Source organism: Amblyomma maculatum, chromosome 9, assembly GCF_055883805.1.
Source record: "Amblyomma maculatum isolate TAMU_Amacu chromosome 9, ASM5588380v1, whole genome shotgun sequence".
NCBI classification, from domain to species: Eukaryota; Metazoa; Arthropoda; class Arachnida; order Ixodida; family Ixodidae; genus Amblyomma; species Amblyomma maculatum.
In genome coordinates, this window is record NC_139352.1 from 60,629,082 (window position 1) to 60,635,166 (window position 6,085).

The window sequence follows — 6,085 nt, forward strand, 5'->3', positions numbered from 1 at the left end:
GATTGCACACAAACAGCTGTACCCCCCCCCCCCCCCCCCTTTTTTTTTTTTTTCTTGCTACGTACCATGGGCAGAGGGATCAAATTGAGCGTGTTGCCTAATTAAATCGTAGTTTTTCAAGGTGACAGTCTGCCATTACTCGGTATTTAACCTGGGTGTGTTCCTTTGTTCTCACCGATTTGAACAATAGCAAGGAACAGTCCATTCAGGATGCCTTCGTGCAGCCTTGCCAGTGTAACGGGTAGAGCTTCGTTTTACTGTGGCTTATCCTTAGCCTTCCTGTCGCTTTGTGTTAAATCGCAGCTGATTGCCTATGCTTACTGGTCCCTGTTAACTTAACGAAACTGATTGGTTTTTAAGGTATACGCTGCGTGGAGATATAGGACGTCATCTTGGCGTTATGACGCTACGGTAACTGCGCTGTAGCTTCCGCTTGAATACCCGCAGGGTATGGATGGGATGCACTGTATACGTTGTTTGGCCCTGAGCCCACGAGCGCTGGTTATCGAAAAATAAGGCAGAAAGAAGGAAGGAGAAACACTAGGCAGAAGGGAGTGGGTGGCACGGGGGTTAGGCCTCGGCGGGAACGCGTTTTCGTTGTACGCCGCAGTCGCAGCCTTGTGAAACTGCTCCGGCCGGCTGGGAGGACCCTTTATGGTTATGCCCGTAACGACCACCGAGGGCTGGGACCTTATTTCCCCCGTCTCCATCGCCATTATTTTTCTTCTTCGGCAGCTCTTCGGGGCACGGGCTACTGCTGTATGGCTGCTTTATAGCGCGGTGATATTGTGGTAAAGCATCGCGAGCCTTTTAACTAGCCTTGACTTTACCCGTTCGAACCTTATATGAAAAGACCCTAGGGGGAGGGAGCGAAGGCAATACTGAAGAGCTGTCTGTCGCTTTCACTCTGTGCATCTCTCTCATTCTTCGGTGCTTCTCCGCGATGCTTTGAAAATGACGCACGCTTAGCATAAAAATAAAAGGGGGAAGTGGGAGGGGCTATTCTCAACGCACCGATCGCAAATCAGTTTTTTTTTTTTTTTTTTTTTTCTTTTTTTTTTTTTTTTTTTTTTAGCGGCTTTTGTTGCCGGGCGCCCGAATGGATCGTTGTAATCGATATTGCTTTCTGCCTGTTGCGCTTTCAATTTTTGTTTATTAGTCTGTTCCGGGGCAAACGTATGCTGTCGGCGGAATTTTCGTTACCCTTTCCTTCACTGCCTGTCGTTATTTGTCGTCGTCGCGTGATGATGTGTCTTGCTTTTAATTTTCGAATTATGCGTATACAGTCTTAATTGGTGTGAAGGAAGAAGGGTCGAGAATTGATCGTCCGATTCATTATGCTGTACGCGCAATTCGCGATAAGGAGAGGACGTCAGGCGCCGTAAAGCGGTGAATGGCTGCAACTTCACCCTCATGCATGTCCGTCGCAATTTCTCCGCCTTGCGCAGCCGTAGATTGCTCGTTTTTGAGGTGGTGTACCGATACGGGCCTGGCCGTGGGCGCGTATGCGAACCCGCGTAGCGTTCGCTCTGGTTATCACCGATTTCGATATTTAAGAAGAAAGTTTTTGTACGGTACTCCTTTTCTCTATAGCAAGAAACGGGATGGCATGAGGGGAGCGGCGTTTTCTGATCATCCGTGAAGATGGCTGGAAGAAAACGGGAACATGCAGGGGCCTCTAATTATTGGCGTTTGTGCCATGAAATGTTTTTTGATTTGCCACCATCTGACAATTCGTTAGTCATCTCGTAACGAAACGTCCCTCCCCCCCCCCCCCCCCCCCTCCCTTTCTTCTCGTGCACGAAAAAAAAAAAAAAAAAAGGGTTTCAGGCGAAATCTTGCTCTTTTCCCTTCCGCTAGAAGCAAAATTGACGTCTTCGTTATGCTCTTTTAGTCTGGTATATTATGGCTAAGATACTGTAGTTGTAAAGATAGGGCTACCAGTCCGCACACTGAACGTATGGCAGCTTGCTCTTGGCATTTCTTTCGCGAGTAGGCCTCGTTTATTGGAACACTGTCACCGTGTCTGTGGGCGCTTCTTTCCATGTAGCACGTGACAGTTGTTCGCGAGCTTTTCTCTCTTCGATTGTAGCTTCAATCGGTGGACATTTTTTTTTTTCTTCCCACACTGAGAGCGTGTGCTTGTGTCGGCAGCTCAGTCAGCAGCAGTGATGTCGATCCTGCTGGTGATGACCTTCTCGCGTGCACGAATTCGAAACACGTGTGCAGAACTCGCATCGAAGGTCGGTGCGGTTGATTTCTTATGCAGCGAATGGTGTTATATGCTACCTGGGAAGCGAGGCGACGTGGTTAGTGGGAAGTTAACATTTGCCCACTCTCCTGGCGATGCGCAGAGAATAAACTGGAGCACATTTATGACGAGTCTTTTCATCGGCTTCTCCAATGTTCGCTATTGAAATCAGTCGTTTGTGTTGTTTGGCGGACTTGTTTTTGAACAGCTGTTGTCGGGGGTGTCCGCAAGAACATCCCTCGAAAGCAGAGTTCATTTTTGAGGGCTGTTCACGCGTTTTGGATTAAAAAAAAAATAAAAAAAATTGAGGTTTTCATGAGCTCTCTGCAGGCAGCAGATTCTTTCGGAGGGATGGTGACAGGGCCCGTATACTTTATTACTTCATACATACAATGTAGGAAGGGTGCTCACAAATACCGACACCTTTTTATCGGGGACATACCACATAGAGATGTTATGAAACTCAGTAAGGAAAAACTGAGAGAAAAAAAAATTAGAAGGGTTCAACGCTACTGAACCGGATATTGAGCGAAATCATTATTGTTGTTGTTGTTCTCCTCTAATTTGGTGGCACATACCCACACAGGGGGATCGGCCAAGAATTGGGGTGCAGAGATATTAGGTTTTGAGATGTATAATAGCTGCGGGTGACCGAACGTTCTTCTTCCTCTGCTTCTTCCTCCTCCTCCTCCACGGACACGGCTCACAGCGACGAGCGGTTAGACCTTTCGCGATAAAATGGCAGACTTCATGGAACAATGAAACAAACAATAAATTACATTTTGTCAAACCAGTCGTAGAGGAATGGACATTCTATGTCGCCTGCGCATCAGACACGCGTACCTAACACGACTTCATTCTAAAGAAAGAAAATAAACCTCTATGTGAAAAGTGTGGAGATGAACTAAAAGTAAATCACATTTTAAGGCAACAGCCTCTAATGGCTCATGACATTTGAATTCACGTTACCCCTATGCCACGGGTATGAGCTGCCAACTCGGGTCGCTCCTTTCATATGGGAGGGTGATATCAGAATCAGCCTGCCAGAGCCATTTGCATTCTCGTTACCCCTATGGCACGCAGACACGTCCATACGGCTTGGTAGAAGCGTGACTTTATATGTGGGCTGGTAGCTTAAGCTCTCGCGTCATACCCTTAAAGGATGAGCTTAAGTGCCCCCAATAATGTAGCGCCTTACACTGATAGGAGGCGTTAGCACAGCAGGAATCAGCGGCGTTTGAAATTGATTTTCATGATAGAGAAGGTGCAGTATCTGTCACAATTTTTCGCGTACACATGTACCATGCCGTAAAGGAAGGGAGAAATGTGAAACAGCAGTCACCCTTATTACTCGAAGCATCATTCACCGCCACATTCGCAACAAATGCGTAGCAGAATGCTGTACTCAGGCTTCAGTCGCCGAAGTGTCTCGTAATTTTACTCTCATGCACTAAACTAGAGAAATTATTTTGCAACGTTTTACAATGAACAGATAGATCCCTTTCCACCCCAGCCTGATTTTAGGAGAAGGCGCGCTCGTTGAAATTTCTCAAATTTTTGGATTCTTAAAAGAAGCCATGCTCCTTAACAAGCTATAAAAACTTCTAAATTTAGGTTAGTCCTTTTCAGAAAGCAAAAACAAACCACCCTACTCTTGTCGCATGATAGCCTTAGTTGCTTAGTGCCAAACCTCAACACAACACAACTTTTTATCGGAAACCTGTCCTGTACGTTCTGGGCCAAAAAACCGATTGTCGAACAATTAAGTTTTCAAATACTTGCCTCGTAATGCTCAATGTTTTGCGAGCAGCAGCTTCCGCGTGCTGCTTACCAACACTGCCTGCCGTATAAAATAGTCCTTCGTTTCTCGCATGAGCGGCAGGTATTCAAAGACACCTCTGGGCAGTGCCGACTAACGCGGGATTCACCCCCCCCCCCCCCCCCCCGCGTAATTCATAAAGGGTCCTTGTACCCCAGTCTGCGTCTGTGTGTAGCTTGGTTGCTTCTCCTGACTTCTCTCCGTTTAACAGTTATGCGCTGGCCAGGAGGAGGAGGAGGAAACATTATTGAGGAGAATTGGGAAAGTTCTTTCTTCGTGTGAGTTCGCTTCTCCTCAAGCCGCCCCAGGGGTGGTCATCGCTCGATGGCGCTCGACGACCTCCTTGGCCCAAGCCGTGATGGCGTGTTGCCGGCTTGTATCAGAGCTAAGCAATGCGGCCTCCCACTGTTCCGAATTGGTAATCTGCAGGCCCTCCGGCGGATGCATGCTTTCACATTTAAACATGATGTGTTCGAGATCTGCCCTCTGGTCACCGCAAAGTGAACATGGGGGGCTGTATTCGCCTGGATACCATTGTGCTAGCTTATACGGATTAAAGCACGTATTTGTTTGAAGTTTTCTAAGTTGTGTTTGTTGTGATTTGCTGAGTGTATAGTGGGGCTCCGGATATTTCAGTCTGTTGTTTTTATACCAATTCGTAATTCCTCTGTCACTTTCAACAAAATACTCGCGAACAGGACGCACGACAAGATCAGCATGTTCAAATTGCATCCTCGTTTTCCATATTGAGTGCAGGCCAAGAAGCATAATCAAATCATATGGTATATCCTGTGATGTTTCTATCGGCAAGAACCTTATTCCATATGGATCGAGTGGTAACTGTCTCTTAAGCGTGCGCTGTAAAACATCCCAGTGAAATATTTGGTCCCAGCAGTCAAGAAAAACATGCTCTATTGTTTCAGGTTTTTTTTGCATCTCTTCCTTGTATCTAAGATCTGGCATGTAATGAATGTGTTGGGTGCCATGAGGATCAGTGTACAAAAAATTCATCGTGTTTTTGCTGTGTTCATTTGGACTTCGACATGGGAGAGAACAAGTCGAACCAATCTTTTCCTTCTTGCCAAGAAGGGAGGACAAGGGCTTGTGCATTTATTTATGCGCCAAGTTGTATCGCGCTTTATTTATCTACGCGACCAAAACAATCCATTTCTCCGGACAATGATTCAAGTCAGGCTCAGCAGACTCCTTCCAGGGTTCGTGGTGTCGTCATGTCAAAATATGTGCGGTGCCGTGACTGGATATCTGCGTGAAGTTATGCTTGCTTATAGGTTGTTAAATGGGCGTTTCTCTCATGAATATCTGTGCAATGTCACCAAGAAGAAACTCTATAGAGACCTCACTGACATCATGCTTCCCCAGCCATTGTACCGTTTGCCATACCGGGCTTCATAGCAAAGGCATCTTCGTACCCTGGACTAGTTCGGGGTAACGCACCTCCCGGCCTACGACGAATCCTCGGGCATACTGGCGCGCCGCCTCGTTTCCAGGATGACCCGTGTGTGCGGAGACCCACAAAATTTTGATCGAACGTGCGTTTTTAGAGTAATCAAAAAATTTCAAAATTTTGGCTGCTGGTTGATGAATTCTACCTTTTGCGAAATTTCTAATGGCTGTTTTTGAGTCGCTAAAAATGTATTTGGAGTCCGTCGTGACAATCGCCAGAGCTACAGCCGCTTCTTCTGCCTCCTCTGCCAGATCGGCTTTGTTTATCCCGCGCCCACTTTTTCGTTTCCCCTCGCTGCGATCCAGTGTTCGTACTATCGTCCATGGATGGCGCCAGCAGTGCCGCCGGCATTTCTCTCCGGCTTCCTAGATGGCGCGCGCGTCGCAGGGTTGTAGCAGACGACGACGAAGAGTAGCGATTTTTGGAAAGCGCGCGTGGCCGCTTTCATAATCTGTGTCAGTGTGCGTGAGTCCCCTACGCACCCATTGCCGCTGCGCCGGTGTAGGTGGCCGTGATCGGCCGCCTGTTCATTCCGGAGGTGCGAGCTGGC

General features: G+C 47.4%; 1 protein-coding gene across 1 annotated transcript in view; it reads left to right on the forward strand.

The window, feature by feature from the left end:
• Positions 1–6,085, forward strand: part of Nca (neurocalcin homolog) — a 102,885-nt gene that overhangs the window by 58,569 nt on the left and 38,231 nt on the right. The window lies entirely within an intron of this gene.